The sequence below is a fragment of the Halichoerus grypus genome, chromosome 4 (assembly GCF_964656455.1).
Source record: "Halichoerus grypus chromosome 4, mHalGry1.hap1.1, whole genome shotgun sequence".
In the NCBI taxonomy this organism is placed as follows: domain Eukaryota; kingdom Metazoa; phylum Chordata; class Mammalia; order Carnivora; family Phocidae; genus Halichoerus; species Halichoerus grypus.
In genome coordinates, this window is record NC_135715.1 from 49,307,675 (window position 1) to 49,334,498 (window position 26,824).

At 37.2% G+C, this 26,824-nt stretch overlaps 1 long non-coding RNA gene across 2 annotated transcripts in view; it reads left to right on the forward strand.

Moving 5' to 3' along the window:
- Positions 1-26,824, forward strand: part of LOC144381569 (uncharacterized) — a 116,212-nt gene that overhangs the window by 76,653 nt on the left and 12,735 nt on the right. Inside the window, exons 3-4 of one of the 2 annotated variants that reach the window (XR_013446932.1) lie at positions 10,866-10,932; positions 20,928-21,051. This is a non-coding gene — a long non-coding RNA (uncharacterized LOC144381569). Of the gene's footprint in view, positions 1-10,865; positions 10,933-15,540; positions 15,790-20,927; positions 21,052-26,824 lie in introns of those variants that run through there. The other variant, XR_013446934.1, reaches the window with a different exon arrangement.

Sequence of the window (26,824 nt, forward strand, 5' to 3'; positions counted from 1 at the left end):
CAAGTCCAGCTTGTATTCTTATGATTGTTGTTTTAAATTCTGGATCAGGTATATTATTTATATCTCTTTCGATTAGATCCCTGGCCATGACCTTTTCTTTTTCTTTCTTTTGGGATGAATTCCTCCTTTTGGCATTTTGTCTAGGTCTCTGTCTTCTTCTGTGCATAAGGAAAACCTGTTATATTTCTTGCTCCTGAGAGTAATGGCTTTATTAAGAAGAGGTCATATATTGTCCAGGGCCTGGTGCTTCAGGAAGTATATCTGGTGTATGCTGTGTGCACCCCGCTGTTGTGTTTTGGCTGCTCTTTCCCTCAGGGGGTCAGTCCTCTGCAGAGTTTCTTCTTGCCTGCAGTAGGGAATGTTTGGACCTTGTCCAGTGTGTGGTGAGTTTTAAATAGGTGTGCTCTGGTCTGCTTGTTAAAAAAAGGTCTGATCACTAGAGCTGATCCTATTTCCACTAGAGCTATTTCCACTAGAGCTTTGCAGCACTCTATGGTCAGTAGACTTGGTGCCTGTGGGGGGTTTGTGCTGATCTTCTGGGGGAGGGGCGAGCTACTCTGGCTCTCAAGCACACTTGCCCTAGTACAGAAGCATCTGCAGGGTTCAGGGGAGTAGAGCTTCATGTAAGCTGCTTAAGACTCCACTGTGGAGCTCTATGCTGCTCAGTGAATTCTATCTGTGCTGATGGGTGGGGAGATAAAAATGTCACCAGCCCACTCCCTTATCCATGGAGAGGGGAGTTTGCATCCACCACTGTCCAGGAAGCCCTCACAGAAGGGCAAACAATCTCCCCTCATGTGTCCCAGCCATCGCTCATATCCCTACCTTTACCCTGTCTGTGTCTAGGCCATCTGCCCACCTGGCAGCCCAGTGCACCTATGTTTTATCTCAGGTATGCTGGCTGAGATTCAAAACTCCAAATTTTAGGGACCTAGCATGGTACACTGATCCTCTGGGGGAGGGTCTTGAAACGCTGGGGCTGGTGCTGGTTTATCTCAGAAGGGCAGTTGCATGAATGTTCAGGGACTTGAAGTTTAGAGTAAAGCACAGCAAAAATCTGGTGTCCAGGGTAGCTGCCCTAAGCAGGTGTCTCTGCTCATATGCTAATGAACAGGGCAGCTCAGTGGTGCCCACCAGGCTCTTTTGTCCCCAGAGAGGCAGTGCCACCTCTCCCAAATGCACTCCAAGAAGGGGAACTGTCTCCCAGTTGACCCAGGGCATCCTCCGACCATGCTGTCTGCTCATGGGCCCCTGCCCTCCTTCTCCACAGGAGCACTGCTATGCCTACTGGTCTCCGCATTGGCCAGCATGGACTTCTAAAACTTCAGTCTTTGAGCTCAGCTGCTTGTAAAAGTTCATGATGATCATCCCCTCTTACTTTCCCAGTCAGTGGTTTTGGAGAAATGTTTTTCTTGTGCAATCCCCTGTGCACTGTACTCTGTCTCCTCTCTCCTCTCTCTGTGATCAGGGCTCCCTCCCCACCACAGCACCCATGATTCTTTTCTCCCCCAAATCATGTCTCTGCACCTCCTACCTTCCACATTGTGGCCTCTTTTCTTTCTCTAGTTGTGCAGTTCTTTCATTCCTCAGATTGATTTCTTGGATGTTCAGAATGATTTCATATTTATCTAGCTGTGTTCAAGGGATGAGGTAAGCATTGGGTTCCCTTTTACTCCACCAGCTTCACCAAAAGCTTCAGAAATTTTCTTCTGTCTTTTCTCAAATTTAGTATAGGCATCTCTCTTCTGACACTTAACAATCCTGGTGTGCCTCACGGGACATTATACATACTGACATTCATGTGGCATTTGGTCAGTGAAAGAAATGTCTAATTTTAGATAGTGTGTAAAATAGAATACAGATTGTTTAACCTGTATGATCTTGTACACCATATAAAGCAAATTAGAAAAAAATAAAACCCAGTCACAGTACAGACCTAGATAAGCATGATAGGATGACATGGAGTGAGATAAGAAAAAGGTGGACAACCAAGGTCATGTGTGGATTTGTAGGAGGGTAGAGAAGAGAACCAGAAATGTGAGTCTCCATTACTCTTGTTTAAAAGAAAGAAAGAAAGAGAGAGAAAGAAAGAAAGTTAGTTTAGAGTCAGATTTGTTAGGATCTCATATTGGTAACTATGTTCCCTAGAGCTGACAGAATAGTCCCAGGGTACAAAAAGACAAATCTATTTAGCTTCCAAGTAGCAAGTAACATTGAGGGAGCTATGTCAGGCGTAAGTCCTCAGGCCCATGGCAGATATTCAGTAAGGGATTTTAGTTCTTGGGCAAGAGATTTTTGAGAACCAAGTGGAACACCAAGTTTTAGGACCAGGACACAGAGTATGCCACCAAGCCAGGGACCTAGACATTGTGAACAAAGGCAGAAAACAACTTACCAAACTCTAGTTCAAAGGGCTACACGTTTTTAGAAGAAGACATATGTCTGGTTATGGGGACACTGGGAGGTAAATGGGCGCTAATGTTAGCAGGAATAGTTTGATGTTGAGTTTATGAAAACTGGGCTATAGTTATTTAAGTCCTTCCTGTCAGATGTCAGGGTTAGTCTATCAATCTGAGACTGCTGGTTGAGGTCAAGGGATTTTTTTTTTAGAGAATGAAGTAAAAGGAATGCACAGGTTGCAGACAGCAGGGGGGAGAATCATTGATGTATATTTAATCAAAAAAAGGCAAATGTTCTAACTAATAATTTTTAGAAAGTGAAATATTTTGTAAGTTCAAAGTAGAAGTTATTGCCATCTAGTATAACATAGAACTATTTATATGTACTAATTAAAATTTAAAAAATTGGGGCGCCTGGGTGGCTCAGTTGGTTAAGCGACTGCCTTCAGCTCAGGTCATGATCCCAGGGTCCTGGGATCGAGCCCCGCATCGGGCTCTCTGCTCAGCCGGAAGCCTGCTTCTCCCTCTCCCACTCCCCCTGCTTGTGTTCCCTCTCACGCTGTCTCTCTCTCTCTCTCCCTGTCAATTAAATGAATAAATAAAATCTTTAAAATAAATAAATAAATAAATAAATAAATAAATAAATAAATAAATAAAATTAAAAAAATTAACAAGAAAAATAATTGTTTTGAACAAAATATAAAGTTTCAATTTGGAGTATACCTATATAAGGTAGGATAAAATATTTTTATTTGAGAACATGGAGTAAAATGGTTTTATATCTTTTTTTTAAAAGATTTTATTTATTTATTATATTACAGAGAGAGAGAAAGCACAAGCAGGGGGAGTGGCAGGCAGAGGGAGAAGCAGGCTCCTCGCTGAGCAAGGAGCCTGATGCGGGGCTCGATCCCAGGACCTTAGGATCATGACCTGTGCCGAAGGCAGACGCTTAACCGACTGAGCCACCCAGGCGTCCAAAATGGTTTTATATCTTAACATGTTGTAGTATTTTTTCAATGATATGTATTATGCTAGAAAATGAATAATTTGGCTTTTTATTATGGCTACCACTACACTAGAAGATTTTTAAAATAATATTATTTATCATTTTTACACTCATTATGTGTTGGTGTCTGTGCTAAGAATTTTACCTATACTCTATCACTTAATCCCTTTTATATTCATATATTCACATATGCCAAATATTATTTTCCTTTTAAAAAGAGAACTTTGAAGTTCAAAGAGATTAAATAATTTGTCCAGAGTCTTGCCATTGGTGAACAGAGTTAGGTTTTTACTAAGTATTTGGTGGATTTTCAAAGTCCTGGGATTTAAAGAACACACTGCTAAAACCAGGTCAGCATGAATACTCACAGTATCTTAGAATGGGGATGCCATAAAATTCATAAGACAGAATGAGAGATTTTGAAAATATACCTATAAGAACACTTTTAATATAACACCGGTTCACTCATTAATGAAATGGTGAGGTAAAATTGTAATTTATCTTCAGAATTGAACTATTTCAGCTCATTTGCCCAGAAGCTTGAAGTGTTCTATATTCTTTGCATGGGTCAACAGATAGTGGTGAGGGCATGTATGGGTGGAGGGTAAGTCTATTTTATTAATCTCCACCATGGGCCCCAGTAACATTACTTATACCTTTATAACTTTTCTTCATTAGCATAGCTTAGTAGAAATTTACCTTACCTACTATCAGAAGATAGCTTGATCTTGCTACCTACTATGAAATGTATACCGTTTGAACAATACCTTGAATAAGAAAGCACAAAATATTACCTATAAAGCGGCAAACAGGAAGACCTTACAAAGAATATAGTGATTATATAATTTGGTGAAGTTTTTTTTTTTTTTTTAAAGATTTTATTTATTTATTTGAGAGAGAGAATGAGAGACAGAGAGCATGAGAAGGAGGAGGAGGGTCAGAGGGAGAAGCGGATGCGGGACTCGATCCCGGGACTCCAGGATCATGACCTGAGCCGAAGGCAGTCGCTTAACCAACTGAGCCACCCAGGCGCCCTATAATTTGGTGAAGTTTTAGAATTAATTTAATAACCTATCCTATGGTATGTAAAGCAATTTTGCACAGCTAGGCTCAAAATTTTGGAAGTAACAGTATATCTTTAAGTAGTAGAAAGAAACAAACTGTAAAAATGAACTTGCTTGAGTTTTAATTAACTTGTGAACACAGAAGAAAGGAAATGGATAATTTTCTAATAAATGTTCAGTTCTCTTCATCAAAGGAAAAATGTTTGTCCTAGTTGCAATGCTGGGAATTATATGAAGAAAAGCATTGTATAAATACAAATAAGGCTTATTCTAAAACAGTATGCAACTTTATGAAATGTAAGTCCTGCTCCCATGTGCATCTCTGGTTTCAGGACAATAGGCAATATATTGGCTTACATACATTTCTAATTCCTCTATTGTTTTTAAGCTTCCAAGTCAAAAGATTACATAGACCTGAAGATATACAAGAAGTATATACATTTAAAATTACAAAGGCAGACAACTGTCCTTTTCTCAGTACTCTGAACAACAACAAAAAAATGCTAAACAAATAAACAAAAATCCCCTCTTGCTGTTTAACATTTAATTAGATTGAGCAGGAGGTTTTCTTAGCACTGATAACACTCCTAATCATTCCTGACTCAAAATAAAAGAATTGTCAGAGGAGTATTAATTGAATAAGGGACTCTTGAGCTTTTCTTTTTGTTCTCATTTAACTTTACTCTCATATTGTCCAAAACAGGCAAAAGTTTAGCTCCACGTACCAGAATATAACAAAGTTTTCATAGTTAGCAGCTAAGTGGTTTGCTTCTGTTTTGGTTATCACATAAGCCCAAGGAAAGTGAAAATATCAAATTATGAATATGCATTTATTGGAAAAAGCAATTATGATGAAGTATGCATAACACTGGCTTTGGAGTCAGAAAGAATAGGTTTGGAGGCCAAGATCTGTGTTTACTAACAGTATGGCCTCTGATAAGCTCCTTAATTTTTCCAAACCTCAGTTTCTTTTTATGAAAAATGGCATAAGCACACCTCAGAATTGTTCCCGGGGATTAAAAGGTATAACATACGTAAATCACTCTGCACAATGTCTGGCTTATAGTAGGCACTCAAAATTGTTAGATCTCGTTTCTTATGCTAAATTAAGAGGGTTGGAGATTAAACACTAACAGATAACATTGATCTCATTTTGGTTTTGAAAATCGGTGGTTTATAGTATAAGTAACTGATGGGAAGACCTTCTCACCAACTCTAAAACTGCTGCCCATCAATAACATTACCCAGCAACTGTTCTGTGCATCCACGTGCTTTGCTTTTACTCCTAGATAGATTAACCTTCAGAGTAATTATCTAAAGCCAGATCGCAAGCCTTCTTACTTACTAAAAGTCATCCTCTAAATCTTCCTTATCTTTCTTAGACCACTGGTTTTACTCTTACATACTGGATCGTTTCCATTGGCAAACATCCTAAAATAGATTTTAAAAGTCTTCTCTTGACCACAGCGGTGTAATAGAAGCAGTCTCTCAGAATGCGGGCAATATTAAGAGATGATCATATAATATTATATATGGTATGTTATATAACGTGTGTGCATGTGTGGTTAAAATTAGCATATTTATAACTTACCCTTTCACAAACATTATTGTTACATTGATGTTAATTTCTAAAACTCCAGTGTAGTCTTTGCTGGACTCATGAGAACTGAGGTACACACATTCATTTTTGGGGATTAATCAATAACAGGATGGAATTATTTGAGCTTGCTTTAGATGAAATTCATGTCTCCAACCCCAGTACATTAAGGTACACAAAAGAGAAAAGGTAACAAATTAATGCATTTAAATTACTGCAATGAATTGCTTAAGAAAAGGAACAAAAGTAGATGAAGAAAAGCTTCTGTAAGGCTTAGAAAATGGTTTGTGCATAGATGACAGAACTGAAGTAACTCAGTTCTGTTTCTCATGTTTACAATCTTTGTTCTCCCATTGCTCACTTTGAATCTCCTGTCTAAATGCAGGAATATGTCAGAGCATTGGGGTACTCCAATCATACTAAGCACAACCACCAAAATAGACAGGTACTTACTTACGGAAGCAATTGAATAGAAAAAATGATCTCATATATGAGATTAAAAAGTATGGTCAAGCAAGAGGAAACTATTCACTAGTTCTTTACAACTCTATGGATGATTTTTTTTTTCGTTCTCTTTTTAGCTAAGCAAAGTGTTTCAGAATTCACAAAGAAAGAGAACAACTTATCTTGTTAAACCATCTTTGAGAACTATACTTGTCAGTGATGTGAGTGAATGAGTGTGAATCTTCTATAATTGTTTTATGAGATCTGCATACAGAAAATATCTCTTGGAGCATACTGATGATATCAAACTACACACTTAAGCTCCTTCAGCTCTAAGAGTTCATTTACTTTTAGGTTTGTTAATTGATGCATTTTTGCAAGATTGTCAGACTGTACCAACTATTCCAAAAGAAAATCTTTTTTACTCATGAGAGTCTTAAGAATGAATTCAATATCTTCTCCATAAGATGACTATTTCATTCTTATCCATATTTATTATCTGCCCTTTGTACATTTTATCACTCTAAAACATTTTGCTAGCATGATCTCATTTATCATTTATTGTCTCTCTTATCTTTTTGCTACTGGCAGGACAGTCAGTGAATTGTGTACCTTTTCAAAGTAACACATGCTCCATGAGGCAAAGTGCCAAATATCACTCCCCGGGTTACCGTCTTTCTCAAAATACTGATTTTCTTCTCTGAGGTTGATCCAAGAGTCCCATGATATTGGTGGCTGTCTACTGATCTCCCCAGTGAGGGGTAGGCCCCCTAGGGTTCCAGTCATGGCAAGCTGTCATGGCTTTAAAAACTGGCACATGCCCTGTCAGGAAAGAGAGATTAAAGTGTAACCTTGCTGTTTCATACTTCACTGCTAATACCACGGCCATCTATTAAAAGTGCTTTCTTTGGAGGCATATACTGCTGTTTCTGGTATAATATCACCTGTGTGTTGCTTAAAAGTCTTGTGGTGTAGAAGAACAAACAAGACACTGCTACACTTAAGAACACAAATTGCTAATGACCTTCCTGTTAAAGCAATAACCATTTAATGACAGTTTGATGGAAAGTGTAGAAGGAGAGGATTGCAATAACTGAGTTATTTAGACAAGAACAAAATGTATAAATATAGTGGAGAACTCCCAATAAACACTTCTAGAATAGAGTATGTGGCAGAAGAAAGGATGGCAGATGAATGACATCTTTTTTTTTTTTTTTTTTTTAGATTTTATTTATTTATTTGAGAGAGAGAGAGAGAGAGTGAGCACGAGAGGGGGGAGCGGGAGAGGGAGAAGCAGACTCCCCACTGAGCAGGAAGCCCGATGCGGGACTCGATCCCGGGACTCCAGGATCATGACCTGAGCTGAAGGCAGTCGCCCAACCAACTGAGCCACCCAGGCGCCCAGATGAGTGACATCTTATATAGCAGCTCTACCTCCATTATTTATGACAGTGAGCATGATAGTAGTCTAATATGGATTCAGCTGCCCTCTCAGCAGGGCCAATTATGAATGAGTTAGGAAAAATCACAAAGAACCAATGCAGTTTCTTTCCTGAAGTGTTGAAACTGACAGTTTTCCCTAATGAACGTGAGAAAGGTGAGTGGCCCTACCTTCTCATCCATGAATCATCCAGAAAAGAGTTGTATTTTCAGGGGTTACCATTATTGGAGTAAAGAGATCATTATATGTATAAGTAGCAATTCTCAAAAAGTGAACAAGAAACAAGCATTTGTAAGAATGGAAATTTTAATATTAAATTTTAAAATTTATATGTATGAATTTGTTTAAAACCTTTATATTATCTCATATTCAGCTCATTGTATTTTCAATTTAGAGATGGCTGAATATGGGATATTTCTAAATTTTAGAAGTGTCAATGGTCAAATTATTAACAATGATTTTATAACAAAATTAAATATGTATGAAGCTTGAAAATCATATTATCATACTGTTGATGTTTTTATTTTTCCTTCTTTTTTTTTTTGGTATTTTGAAATATTTTCAGTGTTCTTTGACAATGGAAAACAAAGATTTGGAAGGTCAGACTCCAATAATTGATACTCCTAATTCAGAGATTGTGTGGGCCAATAAGAATGTAATGTGCTGATTTTATTTCACTTTAAACATCACAGCTACTCATATGTGGAACATAAGGAATAGTGCAGAGGACAATAGGTGTACAGGGGGAAACTGAATGGGAATAAATCAGAGAGGGAGACAAACTACATGAGACTCTTGACTCTGGGAAACAAACTGAGGGTTGTGGAAAAGGAGGTGGGGGGATGGGGTAACTGGGTGATGGGTATTAAGGAGGGCACGTGATGTGATGAGCACTGGGTGTTATACTGAACTGATGAATCATGGAACATTATATTAAAAATCAATGATGTACTATAAAAAAATAAAACAAAAAACAAAACAAAACAAAAAGATCACAACTACTCTGTGCAGTATATACTACTATTAGCTATATTTTACAAATGAGAAAATTGAGGCTGAGAAATATTATATAAAGCTCCTATATTATAACTAGTCTAGTAGGTAGTAGATTTGTGATTCGAATACAAGCAGTTTTATTCACATCCTATGCTTTTAGGCAATATAATATATTAAAACAAAACTAAATATTGATTCTTAATGTATATAAAATACAGAAATTCAGGAATAGGTAAATAAGCTAGAAAGATCTATAGTGAGAAGATGACTACAGAAAATGGCTCAAGAGGAAGCAGAATGTTCATGCCCTAAGAAAGAAAGAACTTACGGAGAAAAAAAAAAAAATGTATGGAGAACAGAAGGAAAAGAAAATATGTTCTCTTTCCTGTGGCACAAACAGCAAGAAATTTGGCACCACATGACCTTGGGATTCAGAATTAGACTGATTCATTCACAGTCTGGAATGTGAATAGAGTAGGATCCAAGAACATCAAGAAATTTAACAATCTCAACAATCATTTCATAAAAGTTATGACCCACCATAAGCTCAGAAATTCAGATTGGAAGCTAATCCCATACTGGACAATCACTAGAAAAGAAAGATTAGGCACCATATGACCTATAAGATACAAATGTCAATTACTAAATTAATGCTGTTTTATATTATTTCATATTATTTAGTAAATAAGTTCTACATTTTAAATATTCCTAGAAGAGTTGTGAAGAAGGAAAATATTCCAATATGGCAATGTTTTCATGAATATACTTAGCTAGAGAAATTCATAGAAAGATATTCTTGCTAAATGTTCTTAATATAGTCAATATTTTTTTTTCTCCAAAATTACTTTTAATCTCACACACACAAAAAAATGTCTTTATGGAAAGACATTAACATAAACTGCAAGAAACAGTTTATTTGCATTGATGATATAATGAATTGTTTAGAATATACATGTCTCTTTTTATAAGCAGTACTATTAATTTAATAACACATTTTCCAAAAAAAAAAAACCCTTGTGTTTTTTAATTCCTTGATTTTTAAAGGAATCTCAACTTCAGAAATATTAGAAGAAATGAAAAAGAAAAAAAAAGAGAGATAGTCTTTGGAAGAGGAAATATATTAATTGCTAAACTGTTATTACTACAAACAAGTCCCTTTAGCAATTTTATTTAATATGAAAATTTGTATAAATCAACTGAAATTAATCAGTGTATATTTAAATCACTTAATTCTATCATAAAGAGTTTACATTTTGTTGAGTGGTCTTCTGAATACATGTTGAGTAGACAGATGGTAGGTAGATGATCGAGAGATGATAGATGATAGACAAAGTACTGATATGAATCTGTTATCTGTTGCCTCAAAGTCTCCCTTCTATTGTCTTTTGTGTGTCATAGAAGGCTGCGTTTTTCAGGTTCTCTTTATCTGGGTTCTAGTTAGTTTGGGCCACCAGAAAAGAGGAAGAGAAAAGCCATTCTGCTTCTTGCTCTGGCAATGATAGAGGCAGCTGCAGAGGCCAGTGACTAAAAGTGATGGTGCCCTCCGGTAGAATTGGACTTCCCAGTAGGGACAGTGGGTGAGAGACCTGTCCAGTGGTAGCAGCTGTGCCTCCAGCAACTTAAACATGAGCACAGACCCCTGGGCAGCCCAGGGACAGTGACAACTCTCTGATCTCTGAGGAACAACTTTCTAGTTTCATTGCTCTTCTGTTCTAAGAATCTTGTAATTTGTTTTGTATCAATCTCTCTCTGCTTGAAATATCAAGAATGGATTCTGCTTTTCTGATTAGACATTGGCTGATATAGATAATGGAGAGAAGAAAAGACAAAAGGAAAGGAAAAAGAAAAAAGAAATTCTTAATGTATCATTATTAGCAACCTTCCCAGCTTCTTTAGTTTCTTCTGTTCTTCTCTGCAGGGTGCTGGGACTTTATGATATAATCCAGAATTTGGTTGATGAGATAAACAGAAAATGCCAAGCTCAGGTAAGTTTTGTATTGAAATGTTGAATGCAGAACATACAAAAAGAAAAATTAAAAGGCCACTGAGACAGGCAAAAATGATCAAGAGGGGAAGTAAGAAAGAGTTAAGAAAGTAAACCAGGTAGAATTTGGGTGAGGAAATGTGGAAGAAATACTGGATTACATCTCTTGTCAAGTTTAATGCTTTTAAGCTTGAATTCTACTTTGTGTGATGCCAGAATCTCAAAGCTACTTTCTTATTGCTTCCATTTGTTTGGTTAAAAAAAAAAAAAAATCCCTTCGGCACTTGGGTTGCTCAGTCGGTAAAATGTCTGCCTTCGTCTCAGGTCATGATCCCCAGGGTCCTGCTCTCCAGCCAGCCCCATGTGGAGCTCTCTGCTCAGTGGGGAATCTGCTTCTCCCTCTACCCCTCCTCCCCAAACACTCACGCTTGCTCTCTCACTCTCTCTCTGTCTGAAATAAATAAATAAAATCTTTAAAAATAAATAAATAAATATCCCTTTTAAAAATGTTTAGCTTATATCACTTTAATTTTGTTTTCTGTTTAGTTTGTACATAGCATTTAGCTGGCTCTTGATTTTGAGTCAAACTAAAATTTTATTTTCCTTTAGTAGGTAAATTTGCTGACCTCATTAGTTGATAACACTGATGTATTTGGTCTTTGCTAGAATTTGTTATAATAATTATGTAGGGGCACCTGGGTGGCTCAGTCAGTTAAGGGGCAGACTCTTGATTTCCGCTCAGGTCATGATCTCAGGGTCCTGGGATCAAGCCCCATGTAGGGCTCCGTGCTCAGCAGGAAGTCTGCCTGGGATTCTCTCTCTCCCTCCTGCTCACTCTCTCTCTCTCTCTCTCTCTCAAGTAAATAAATAAATAAAATAAAACATTTTATATCTACTGATTTGTCTAGATTCCCTTGCTTTAAAAATGTTCTGATATTTTGTAAAATTGATATTTTTGTTCAGCTGATTAGCTTTGTACCTTTTTATTTACTTTTTTTATTAACCTTTTAATACCTTCATGACCTATTATTTATTTAGTTAGTTAGTTTTTACTGACTGGTTTGGCAGTTTTTGAGCAAATCCTTTAACATTTGCCTACTGCTTAATCAATGTGTTAATTCTTCTTTTTCCTTACTTATCCCTACATTTTTATTTTGTCTGTTGATTTTTAAGTTTGGTCTGTCTGGTTTTCTAGGCATTACAATATGCATCTTTAATTTATCACAGCTTATATACACATAATAATAAGCTACTTCAAATGATATAAAAACCATTTAGTGGTATAAAATTGTTACCCCCCCAACCAATTTTCTCTACCCAACAGTGTCTTTTTATTATTTTGTTTTAAATGGGCAATCGTATTTTAAAGTAATCAAAGATAATAAAAAAATATTTCGTATTTCACCAGGTATTCTCCTCTTTGATATTCTTCACTACTTTCCACACTATGGGAAATCTCTTTCTTTTTTTTAAGATTTTATTTATTTATTCGAAGAGAGAGACACAGCGAGAGAGGGAACACAAACAGGGGGAGTGGCAGAGGGAGAAGCAGGCTTCCCGCGGAGCAGGGAGCCCGATGTGGGGCTCGATCCCAGGACCCTGGGATCATGACCTGAGCCGAAGGCAAACGCTTAACGACTGAGACACCCAGGCGCCCCAGGGAAATCTCTTTCAATGTACATCATATCTGGCACCTCTCTGTGTCATGCGGAATCTCTGCTCTCCAGCCCCACCCCCAGTTTTCTGCCCTCAGGAATTCTTCATTCCCAGACTCCAGCCTTCCTAGGGCAGCTGCAGTGTACTCCCTGAAGTAAGTCAGGGGGCCACCTTAGAGAGATTTTTCTCAGCTCCCTGCTTCCAGTTTCCACTTGGTGAGGGACAAGCGAGCCCTGTAAAAACTTCTAAGTTCTGGCTCGCAGTGTAGCTCAAATATGGTGGCAAATTTACAGGACTTTGTTTGTAAACATGCTTAGAAACAGACTAAAATAACTAAAATAAAATTTCGCTGGTTATGTATCAACCGGCGAAATTAAGTAATCAGACTTGCTGAGGTGAAAAACAAAAACACAGTCTAAATTTAGTCCATTTACTAAAAACAATGGATTCTTTGAGAATGTGCTTCAAGCACAAGTTCTTTATAGAGCAGTGCCCAATTCAGGGTAGTGTACTGAAAATGTATTTTCAGAAAATGATGCAAAAGTCAAGAATGAGGTTTTGTTGGAGGGATGTTGGTCTGACTTTTGAAATGCTGTTCAGTGAACAATGGAAGAAACATTTGCTGCAAACTTTTGGGACCCACCCCAACATATTGAATTAGAAACTCTGGAGGAGGGGGCTCAGCAATTTGTGTTTGAAAAAGTCCTCCAGGTGATCCTGATGCACGATCAAGTATATGGACCACTGAATCAGCACAACCGTTTACATGTTTTTAAATGTTTAATTTTTAATGAAATTGAAAATATAACAGAATAATGTAGAAAATTCCTCACTACAAAGTGTTTAGAGTTTAACTTAAAGCATTTATACATAGGAAGTGATGATCCGTAAAATTTTACAAGTAATCCCTATGAAGTAAAAAAAATGAAATTCCTATGGAAACTGCATATTTTCATCCATCTGTCACATAAAACTGACATAGAATAATTTTTCCATTTGGGGAAAACTTTTCCTTGAAACTCTCAGAATGGAATTATGAAACCCTATGGGATTTTTTTCAAAGAACACTGGCAAGGCAACCATCAAGTAACAGCTTTAAATGAGAGTTTATATAAAGACCTGCTTGTTTCATGCAACAAAAGACCATGAGTCACAAAAATCCTTCCCTCTCCACACACACACACACACACACACACTATTCTTTCTTCCCTAGGCTATAGCACTTTCATCTGATATAATAGATGATTTGGGAAATAGGGGTAATCACTGTTTTTTGTTGTCATTTATGGATAATTTTATGATTTGACCAAAATCCTGGGAGTCAGTCCTATTCCTAATAATCAATATGGAGGGGGGGAGTGCTTTATAAACATTCAGTGTTTACTACATTGCAAAAATTAGTAAAACAGCCTGAAACACAAAGTTGCAGCGTAGTATTCTTGGACACTTATTTCTAAATCTATTTAATAGTAGTTATTAACTTATAAAAAAAAGTAATAGAGGGAAAACCTTTGATATATAATATAAGCTGAATAAAATTAGAGAGGTGGAGATGAATAAATACTTTCATAAGGAGATTTTGAATTTGGAATTGATTTGATAGAAATTTCAGCATATTGCAGAAGACATTAAAAGATCATCATCTACAGAAAGGTTGGCTTAGTACAAAATGAGAAGTGGAAATAAATCTTACAACAGACATCAAATTCTCATTCTTCTCTACCCAAGTTCTAATTTACTGCCCACTTTAAAACAGTATTTTTCTGACCCATCTAAGTTCATTTACCATTCTGCTTTTTTCACTACCTCCTCTGCTACGTCCCGATCCAAGCTACCCTCATTGATATGTGGATTATTGCAGAGCGACCCCCGCCCCCCCACGCCCCCGCCCCACTCCCAGCATCCCTTGCTCCATGACCTTCAGCTATTCTGCTCCGTCCACAGCGGCTTCCGTGATGTTCCCAGGACGCGTCAGGCATGCTCCTGCCTCACTGCATTTGTCTTTTCTGTTTTCTTTACTTAGCATGGGTTTTTCTTCAGGTACTTGCATGGCCCATCATTCTTTTCCTTGAAGATCTTTAATCAAATATCGATTTCCAAAAAAAGTCACCTTTGGCCACTGTTCAAGACTAAAAGACCCTTTTTACTTTATTTTCTCCCTTATCAGTTATTACTATCTAACTTGCTCTATATTTAATCAGTTATTTATCTTGCTTATTGCCAGTCTCCCCACCCCACTCCTATGCATGCTTACTCCAGAGGGGGTAATTCTCTTCTGTTCTGTATGGTATCCTCAGTGCCATTAGAATCGTCTAGCACAAGCACGGAAATAAGTATCTATTGATTAAATGAATGAAAATATAAACAATAGTGATACAAAAACAGGGGTAGAACATCAACATTGGTTTATAGACTTAAAAACCCCAAAGGAGACAAGCATATAAAAAATAATCAAATTCATACATAATCAAATAAATGAATATTTAAAACCTTCTAGTTATAAAATAAATAAGACGGGGATATAATGTACAGCACAGGGAATAGCCTATAATATAAAAACTTTGTATGGTGCCAGATGGTAAGGAGAATTCTTGTGGTGATCGCTTTGTAATATATATACATACCAAGTCATTATGCTATACATCTGCAACTAATATAATATTGTATGTCAATTAGTCACCAATAAAACAATTAGTGAAAATACTCCGTACTTAGAGGGTACAGACTGAAGAGATACTGAGACTTGCTAAACAATGAGGAACCATTATTTGCTAATGCAAATAAAATCTCAAATTCTTTGTCATGTGTACTTTCTTGTAAGACTGTTTCAGTAGATACAAAGTGATTCCTTTAATCTGACATGGGCACCAAAAAGAAGAAAAACCTATAAAAACAAAATTTGAAATAGGAGATTGTTGGAGCACATTCTTCATTGACTTTGGAAAATATTCAGCATTTCAGAAAACTGAAAAGCATTTACAAGAAAAAAAAAAGAACAAGAAGAAGGAATTCACAGGGACTTAAAAGTTCAACAAAGCAGTCGACAATGTGAAACAGCAGCAGAGCATTTTGCATGCTGGCAAAAACTGGGCTCATTAGCAAAGCCTTGGCTTGGAGCTGACTCTAGGGGAGGAGACAACTCGATTTCATACAGTCCTTCCTGCCGAGCTGATTGTGAGACATCCTTGGTCTCACTCTGTCCGAGGCTGCTCGGCGTGCTTCCTGACCTAAGGTAAGATAGGAGTCAGTACAAAGGCAAGTGGTGAGGGACCAGCGTTTTGAAATAAACGGAATGAAAGTCCACCATAAAAGTTGGCATTGTACAAAGTAGGATCCCAAATTCCTATATGGGTCTTTCGAACGCAGAATATACCAAAGCTACTGTTGAAGCACACCAAAAGTCTCAACACAGAATCCTAAATATATAGATCTATGAATACACACATACATACCTATTTGACTATTTGATGCTTCTCATTCTAGGAGAAATTTCTTTAAAAATTTTTTGTTTATGAATTTTATGACCAGGTAAGAATGTAAAAAGCATCTAGTTTTAATCATCTTAGGTTAATTAAAAACAGGACCATCTACGGTCTCACATTTCAAAGATAATTCTTTAATGATTAGAGTAAACAAAACAGAAATTATCACTTCAGTTATTGTTTTACATAGATTCAAAGAGAAAACTGCTAACAATAATAGCAATTGCATGTAGATTTTTTTAAAAATAAAATGAACAGAAATTATTATATTATCCTTGGGATTTCTGGGGCTTTTTTTTGGTGATTATTTAACATTTACAAATTTCCCAAGATAATCAACTCTTGAACTTCAGAAAAAAATAGTTGTAATTACATAATATTTATAGGTTAATCACATTCCATTTTAAAACTTGAAAAACAGTCAGATACTGTATCAAACAATATGAGAAAGTAGAGGAACGATGGAAATGATGACCAGCCAGAATTCCAGTGGAGTATGGAATCAGAACAGGGCGGTTGGAATATCCAGCAAAGTAGCATCATTGAGAAAGAGTGTATGTGTGCAAATCATTTTCTAATCAGCTTGTGTAAGTGGTTCAAAAGGAATGGGGTCAGTTTCAAAGAAAAGAAACAAACTTGACAACTGCCTAGGCTTAACAGGAGCAGGAAGCTGGAAAGGGAACTGTATTCTGGAGCCCTGAGGCAGGAAGAGAGGTAAATAAATGTGTATGTTTGGGCAGGAGATGGGGGTCAAGCCCTAAACAGCAGGAATGAGAACTGATCTGGGAAGTCTACCCAAGCAGAAAAGCAGCAGATAGTCAGTGAGCAAGGCAGATGGCAGGAATCAGAATTCAAAACACAAAATTAGCCCATTCAGTATATAGTACCGTGGTCCCCCCTCATCTGTGGGAGATATGGTCCAAGACCCCCAGTGGATGCCTGAAACCACAGATAGTACTGAACCCTATATATATATATATTTTTTTCTTATGCATAGGTGCCTATAAAAGAGTTTAATATATAAATTAGGCACAGTAAGTGATCAACAATGCCTAATAATAAAATAGCACAATTATAACAACATACTGTAATAAAAATTATGTTAATGTGGTCTTCCTCTCTCTCTCTGTCACTCAAAATCTCTCACTGTACTGTACTCACCCTTCTTGTGATGATGAGAGATGAGAAAATGACTACATAATGAGATGAAGTGAGGTGAATGATGCGGGCATTGTGACTAGTGATCGTGGGTTAGGCTGCTGTTGACTCTAATCGTATGTCAGGAGGAAGATCATCTGCTTCTGGACCATGGGTGACCACGGGGTGGGTTACTGAAATGACAGAAAGTGAGACTGTGGATAAAGGGCAGGGGGACTATTGTATGGTAGAATCCTCCTTCCCAGACCTAGGGAACTTTTTAATTCAGACAGAAAAAGAACATCACTTTTAGATTTCCATTCTTCTCACCATCTCTCAGAATACCTCCCCAAAGCTGTACGTGTAGGGATACAGAGAATGAAATGCATTGATTCTAACGCACTATTGGGCTTTTTGTTTGAACCACTCTCTCATGGTTAATTCGCAGAGGAACAGTGCCAGGTACTAGGAAGTGCTTAAAGCATGTATATTAAATTGCACTCAGAGCCCATGAGGGCTGATTCTTGGTCTGACCATCATTAGTTCCACCAGTGATTTTGATATTAAAATTTAGCACCTTCTCATTAAATCCTCTAAGAACGTCAATATCGTGACATAGCAGCTACCTTAGAGAACAGTTTTAAAACTCAATTTGACCATGACAAATTGTGGAAGCAAGCACCAAGGAATCAGATAAAGCCTAAAAAATCAGGAGCGTGCTGCCATTTTCTTATTGAAACCCACTTAAAAATGTTTTATCATTATGCACATTCTTCCTTTGATTTATTAATTAACATAGCATGGAGATTAAATAGCAGTCTCTATCATGGTTTCTGGTAAGCTGGTGTCACAGGTAGAACTTTGTGTTTTCTTTTAAAATGGCTCATCTAGAATTGCTTGTTAATTTGAAGGAGAAACATTTCTTTTAAGCACAATTTTCAGTTTAGCCAAGATGAGAAACACCTTACCGCATGTGTTCTTTCAGATTGCTCTGAATGCATGTGGGTTACTTCTTAATTTTTTTTTGTATTTCTTTTTTTTTTTTATTTAGAGAAATTATATGAAGTATTAAAATGTGTGATTTCAAAAAATCATACATGGGTGCATCACCTGCTGTAAATTTAAATCATAGGGATGACTTTTTTTTTCTATTCTTTATGGATATTTGTTAAAAGTTAAAAATGTACTGCATCACAGGCAAAACCTTGATGATTCCTTCATAAAGAAAGACAAAAAAGTCACAGAAATGTGTTACTACTGGAATAATAGATGAAAATGGTCGAAATTTGGAGGCAATTTTGGCTAACAGTTTTTCTAGTCTTTCTAGTCAAGGACATCTAAGTGTCACTGTCCAAAGCTATCCAAAGCAGTTCATATTCATTGCATTCTATTGTCAAGTGAAAAACAAATTCAGACTCAGTAGGGAAGACTTTATTGAAAAGTATCATCTCAGGGCAGGGCAAGGGACATTGCAAGGGCGGGGCAGAGAGACTACTGCAGTTGGGAGAAGGGCTCTGACCAGAAGATCTGCAAGCATCTCAAGGACTAGGCTACAAATGTTTCATAGGGAGGAGTAAATAAAGCCAGAAAGATCAGGGTGTGGGGAAGTGAGAGGATAGATGATACGGTGGTCTGCTGAGATAGTAGGTCAGAGAATGTTCTACCCTGAGGCCAGCCTACTTCAGAGGCTGTGGTTGGGGAGGTGATGCTATTTTGGGAGGGGTTGTCCGGGGCTCAGCTTACTAGTGGGCAAAAGGTCAGGAATCTGGTAGAAGGAGAGAATTTTAACCAAAGTTTAGCTAAAAGTATTTTGTTCATCTGATCACTGGAAACAAGTAGTTCAGCCAATCATTTATGAAACAAAGAATGGGAATGTGGGGAATCCATGTTTGCCCTCCCTGGTTATGGGTGAGCAAGTGGGGTGCCCTTAAGTCTTGTCTAAGTCATATGGGGAGGATGGTTCTTTTCAGTAACATGTTTCCTAGAATACAAAAGGGTCGGGAGATTTCTTAACCTTCGATGTTTTCCAGGAGCACTGGTCTCATTTAAAATTCAATATTGTCAATATGCCCAAGAGTACATTTTTTGTAATATCATTATTCTTGCTGTCTAGTGACCAGTGTTTTAAATGTGAAATGCATTCTTAACACACATAAACTTTATTATTTTGTACCTCTATAAACCTGGGATTTTTGTATCTTTTTGACAAAAATAATAAATATACTATGTATTTAGTTGTTGAAAACTACATGCAAACAGGTGAAGATATTATTTATTAAAAGATTTATAGATCTTCTAAACTGTCAATATGCTAAGGTAAAAATGTTTCCTTTTCTGACTTTTCTCAAATTTAGCATGCATGAAATGGAGAGGTCCTCAAGATTTACTGTTCAGTATTTCCCCCATCTTTATCAGGACATTGGCAAGAGATACAATTTAAAGGGAATGCATAAACTGCTCAATTTCATTTTTTTTCCAGGTGCAGCCTCATACCACTTCCTACAAATGTACAGTGTGGTAAAGAATAACCAAAAAGCTGCAATGCTTGATAAACTTGCGGGCAAAGTTATTACGATGTAATTTAAATGGCTTTTTTTTTAGTAGAGTAATTGACAGCTTCTTTCAGGTAGCAACTTATAATTTAGAAATTCTTATAATTTATTCCCTGACACTTACCTAGTTCCCTGAGAAAGTTTACCAGGGACCATGGATATCTGTTGGCACATATAACAAAACCAAGGGCTGGATTTGGAGAATCAGTTTGACGGTAGCAAAATGTTCTTGGGGAGCTTTCGCTCTCTTCTGGAAGAGTTCACTAACAGATGGCAACTTGTCATTGTTAATGGAGTGTTATCCTGAAAAACTTCAAGGATCCATGCAGAGTGTGACATTCTTCCCCTCCTCCTTTCAAGCCACCTCACAGAAATAGCCAATAATGACCTCTTTCTCTTCACAGATGATTCCACCTTATGTCGGTTGATTTCTTCCAAGCCACATTGTGGCTGCTTTAATCCTAATATGACAAAAGACTTTTTGTTGTTTGACAGCTAATCTATGTACTAAATAACACCAGGCATCGTGATGCAGTAGGAAAGATACTGTGATAGGAGTCCTGAGTTCTAGCCCTCGCTCTGGGAGTCCTTGGCCAGATAACTTCTCCACTCTGGATTTAATTGTTCTCAGTGAAACATGAGCAGATTGCTTTAAACAGACAAGAGACTCATTTCAGGTGAATTTGTGAGATTCTGAATTCCTTTCATATAAACAAAGAAAGCATCGGCTTGTTAGCTGAGTATGAGTGACCCTTTTACGTTCTGTTTACTTTATTCTCCTAAAATTATATTTTCATAGGAAAATTGGCAATTTGGTTTCTAAAGTATATGATAGCCATAAAACAGCAACAAAAACATTTTCTCTTCCTGTATTTGTTTAACAGCACATGGATTTAAGAGCTCATTCACAGCATAATTTTTATTTGTTTCTGTAAATCCATTAGTAAGATAGCACTTCAGAGATGACAATATAAAATGGTAAAAACTTGCCCAAGATCATACAACTTGAAGAGATTAGGGCAGACTCTAACCTGGAGGACATGAATCCTGGCACTAAGTTTTGTTCACTTATTAAATCAGAAATAACCATTTCATTTTATTAATGGTAATTAAGATTCACATTACACCTGCTAGGTGCATGATATTTTGTATTTTTAAATGTTTTTCAGATATAATTTTACTTACAGCTTGACAATAGCATCCAGAAGAAAAGAAAGATAGAAAATGTGTCCTGGTCACAGAGTTCATCAGTGATCGATAAGGAAGGATAATCCATAACAGGCAAGTAGAGAGGTACCCTGATTCCTCCTCAATATTCCAAATCCTGCTTTGCTGTTTAAATCAGCCACCCCTTGGGAAGAGAGTTGGGCCGGACACCAAATGCCCATTGAATAATTAGAAATCAATTCTTTTAACCAGACATTTGTTTACTTAAATTTGCTTAAATTTACTTAAATCAACCAGCCTTTTCCTTCCCTTCCCTCCCTCCCTCCTTCCTTCCTTAGCATCACCTTTTATTCCTCTCTCTTCATTCTGCACATCTCTTTCTACATTGTCATTTCACACAGGTCCCACGGGCAGTTAAATATGTTGTCCCTTTAAGAATTGTTATTCAGTGGATCTCACAAATGCATATAGTTTTCAACTTCCTTTGGAAATAAGTGCTGGTACTTTTGCAGGCTTTCCTTTTGTGATTAGAAAAATACCAATACCATTTTCCTGCAGATATATATTAGCAACACTATGAGGAAATTAACATTCTTATTGCATAGAATTTGTTACTTCTCTGAATGAATAGGAGAATAGCTAATGCTAATGCAGTTTAAAACTGAAATGAAATGTAAATAGAATTGGAGTTTGATTTCCTGAAAGTATTTTTTAGTTTTAGACAAGACACTCATCTCAAATATTAGCAGTCAGTTTTCAATAGCTTACATCTTAATAAACAGTGATAAGTGTGACATTTGTGTTTTACATTTGTATCATATTTTATGGTTTCCAAGACATGAGAAGAGAGTTGGGTAATGAGCTCAGTTTTCCTCTGCTAGTACCAGAGATGTACCCGTGAACTCCACAGTGACTCCGTCTGTTCAAAGGAAACAAAATGTTCATGCATGCAAACTGTTTTAGGCTGATACATTCAAAGAAATAAACATTTTTTTCTACACTGTAACCAACTTCATTTTACAGATTGATTGTATAGTAATTCTTAACAAATCATAGAATAAGAATGGCAAGCCAGGAAGGTACCCCAAAAGTTCATTTTAACCATTCCAGACAGGCATACATCTATTAAGTATAATTAAAAGAGAGATAAAAGAACAGATAAAATGATAAAAAAAGAAACTTGATGTATTAGTACATATTTCTTTGTATATTGGGATACCTGTACAAGAAAAAAATCCACTATAAAAGGTAATACCAAAATTTTTTTAAATTTATAAAAGGTAGTACCAAAATTTTTTTAAATTTATACAAACTTCATCAAAATTCATGCCTTTTCAAAGAGATCTCCAATGTGTTACATCCTGAAAAGTGACTCCCTTTCCTCATTACACTTATGACCATATTTAACCCATATTACCTATTTTTTTTTAACCTAGCTTTATTTATTTATTTTTTTAAGATTTTATTTGTTTATTTGACAGAGGGAGAGAGATAGTGAGAGCAGGAACACAAGCAGGGGGAGTGGGAGAGGGAGAAGCAGGCTTCCTGCCGAGCAGGGAGCCCGATGCAGGGCTCGATCCCAGAACCCTGGGATCATGACCTGAGCCGAAGGCAGATGCTTAATGACTGAGCCACCCAGGCGCCCCCCATATTACCTATTTAAATGAAAAGTGTTGACCAATTAAGAAGTCACCGAAAAATTTAAGCAAACAGTCATTTATTGGAATTCAGGAGAATTATAACTCAGGAGACACAGATTCAGGTAAAAACCTGACTCCTGTTCCGAGGAAGACAAAAGTGGGGGGCAGAGTTATATAGGGGAAAGGTACTGAGTACAGCTCTCATTTAGGTCCTCTATGCAAAACAGGGATTGAACTGAGGTGAACCAGGATTAGTTGCTATTTTCAAAGAGACTCAGGCTTGCTTGCTCCATTTTGAAATCTCATTTTACAAAAAAATATATATATTTTAAAGATGGTTGAATTGTAGAGGTTAATTTATTGAAGGGTGATAAATGGAAATCTAGCACCCCAAAAGGAATTCTGTTCATGAAAAGCTCCTTAGTTACTGAGTAGTACTTAATGCAGCTGAACCTAGTCAACTGCAAAGGTTAGTGGCAGCACTCTGTGAGGGAAGTAGTTGGTACTCCTTCCAGCGGTGAATGCTGAACTCCTAAAGCACAATTGTACGCAAGGCTTTGTCAGATCATGTTGTAATACCAGGGCCCCTAATCATACAAGGGCAGAGTCAGTATGATGTGGGCAACAAAGGCAAAAGAAAAGTTGCCTGACTACTTCCAGCCCACGGACAAGTCCTTGAGACAGAATGACCTTCCTCTGGGAGCTCAGCTGCCTCGATGTTAGTACTTTGCTAAGGGCAAAAGACAATCTTGGTTGGACCCCAAGGATCCTGTAAGTCTACTTTAACATAGAAAAATCCCTTTGGAAACTTCCTTTATCTCTGCCCCTCCCTGATATATGTTGGCAGTCATTCCCCAAGCAAATGACCCACCAGTATACATGTGAAGGGTCTCATGACTGAGTTTTTAGTAAACAGTAATAATGACCTTTTCCTAACAATAGCCAGCCCCCTCAGAATCCTGGAAACCTTGTTTCCAAAATACTTGTCCCTAACCCCCTCCCAACTTGAAAGTATATAATGGACCACTCCTCGTGACCTCAGTGCAGGTCTTTCTGCCCACGGGTCCTGTCCCGCCCGTCCCTGTGCTTTAATAAAACCACCTTTTTGTACCAACAATACCTCAAGAATTCTTTCTTGGCCATCAGCCCCAAACCCCAACATCGTTCCCCAAACCATGTAGTTTGAAGTTTTCAGACCTCCAGGATTGAAGCCCTTTTTTCCAAACTGACATCTGGCAAGTGGTATGCCGGTGAAAGTTTAACAGCCAGCTCTGGGGCAGGGTACGATCCTGCGTGACTTACAATGTATGGTGCCAATTTCCATGGTGTAAATATTACAAATACCGGTGACTTCAAGCGGCCTACATGTCACTGAACAAGGAGCGGGGGAGAGAGGCTGACGGCACACAATTACGTAGTATTCTCACCGTGCAGACATGAGAGACATAAAAGACTTCAAAAACACAGGTATTATTAAAATGTAGAAGAGGAATAGGAAAAGATGAGTTTTGTGTATTTATTACCTTTGCTTTGAAAGAAACGTAATTCTGTTTATATAGTATGTAATTTGATTTTCACTGATGGCTGTGTTTAGCCACCTGGTAGCAAAACTCCTGAAAATCTGTCAATCATCACTGTATCTGGCCCAGCTAGAATTTTGAGGGCTACCAAAGAACGCTCTAAGTATTGGAGACCTGCACACCCACTGTGCTTCTTTCTAAGCACATTTCCCCAGCGAACTCTGCTGCTGCTAAAGCTGCCATGTGAGTACTGCCTGACCTTTTGTTTTTATTTTCACAAACAATTGTGAGAAAAGTCTCAGCATGGGAGTACATCATTGTTTCCTTTTTAATCGTTACCCGGAAATCAAAAATTCCAAAAGATTTCTTCGTTGAACTAAAACGTATATAAAGATTACAAGCATATCAGTCTTTAAAATATAGATGACATTTGGTCCTATGAAAATTCTACTTGATTGAAATTAAATTTCAGTGAAATTTCAAATACAGACCCAAATTCTGTCACAAGAAAGCTTTATTAAATGTTTTATGTGTGACTCGCGCTAGTCCACTTCTATCAATAGGCATCTTGACAAAAGATCATGTCTTTTTCCCCCTCTCCAATGCAGGCAGTGTTCTGTGAAATATCAGAAGTTGCAAATCATCTGCTGATTTAGGTGACTATCAGCCATTACTAGTATGTTTAGCACTTGTTCTGTATAGATGACTGGGTATGTTTGGAAAGATTAAAATACACTTGGATGAACTGGTTCTAATATAAAAGATACCTTTGGAGACCATTTCTTCTGACTCTCAAAGTATTATTAGGGGCCATTGCCAGCAAAATTACTTCCAGCCCCTCCTTCCCTACTTTGTCTACAAGACAGTGAAAATATGGATGACTACATTGGTTCTAATGCCCATTGCAAAAACTGTTAAAGCAGATGTTTCAAATTTTCTGACCCTTTAGTACTCAAAATGTGGTCAAGGACAAGCAGTATCTACTTTTTAGAATCACAAAATCTCAGGCTTTACCTCAGAGTTACTTAATCATCATTTGCATTTCATTGGGTCCCCCTGTGATTCTGATGCAAATTAAAGCTTAAGAGACACTAGTCCAGACAATATACATGGCCTCGGGGCCAGTTCTGATCACTGTTATACCTTCAGCACCTATCAGAGTGCCTGGCCCTGGCATACACTCATAAATATTTATGATGAATGAATATATATTTGTATTGGCATTTGTATTAAACAGAAATAGATTGTTTTCAGGTTTTCAATCTGCTCTCTTCATGAACATTGCCAGAGATAGCGTAAAGATGAAATCTAGAAAAAGCAATGGAAAATCCCTAACATAAAGATAACTGTATTTCAAACTAATCCAGGATTATTAATAAAGAATTGTTAATTATAATCAAATATTTTTCTGAAGTATTATTCCATTTGAATTTCATTCTTTTGTTTCAGAAGTATATTAACAATATACATTACATTTCAGAGTTATGTAAGTGAGATTATAAAAACCATTAGATAGAAGCTAGACCTGAGCTGTAGAAGGAATGCCTCCAGGCCAAATCCCGTTCTTGAAGAGGAATGATAGAGACCTAAACTGGAGGTGAGGGTGGTGATAAATAACTACACATTGAGGGACCAGGGGCACAATATCTTAACCTATGGCTGACAGATCAAGAGCCACAAGTGTGGAATATATGCTCTTCTCTTCCACCTTTGCCCCAGGGTAACCCCTAGATGAATTATAGTGCATTTGCATTACAGGTATAGCACCCCTTTCCCCAGTGGAGAAAGGCTGCCATGAAGGTTCAAGTACAAACTTAGTAGGGTCAAAAACTCCCCCTCCCAACCGGTGGGAGGAGTTCCCCAAATGATTGGAAGCAGCCTCCATCAGAGAGCACCCCACTGAACTGTCACAGCTCCTCCCAGTTCAGAGAGATGCAACACATATCCAATCCCAAAACAACCTAGGGGCCAATCCTCCTGGAACCTGCCCCTCTCCCACCTTGAGAGAGTATTTTCACTTTAATAAACTGCTTTGCGCTTGCTACTTTCCTTCTGGCTGTCTTTATTCCAGTATAGATCCCCACATAAATCTTCTTGTGGGAAATCCAAGGACAGAGACCTCCATTCACACATTGCAGACTCTTCCACTGGTAACAAAACAACCATACATTGATGACTTAGACCATATTTAAAAAGTTAAAAAGTAAGTTATTAGGAATATTTGATTGAGTGATCATTCTATGAATTTATTTATTTTAGGACTGAAAAGAAAAGTATTTGTTATGGAGAGGTTTATTTATTTATTTGGTCATAATTTCAACTTACTAGTTAAAAACCCCATGGATATTTTTAAATTTTATTATTTGATGATCATCCTCTATTATACTGATCACATTATATTATGTTCTATATCAACAGTCTTACCAAGAGAACTTTTTACTTGCTATCTATATCAAAATAATACATATATTTTGGACAACTACTTAGAAGACTTAGAGGCAAAACATGACTTTTAATACATTAAGCACCAATAGTGCAATTGAGGCTGCAGATCAAGTGTGCTTGAGCTATGTCAATAGAAGCTTTACTAATAAATTTTAGATATTCCATAAGAGGTAAGATAAATTTTTGTCCTTCTGAGATCTACTTATTTATATGAATGTATTTAAATATACTTAATTTAGGATACAATCTACACAGCTTATTTTTTATTAGAGTCCTTTGGTTCTATGTTTGTAT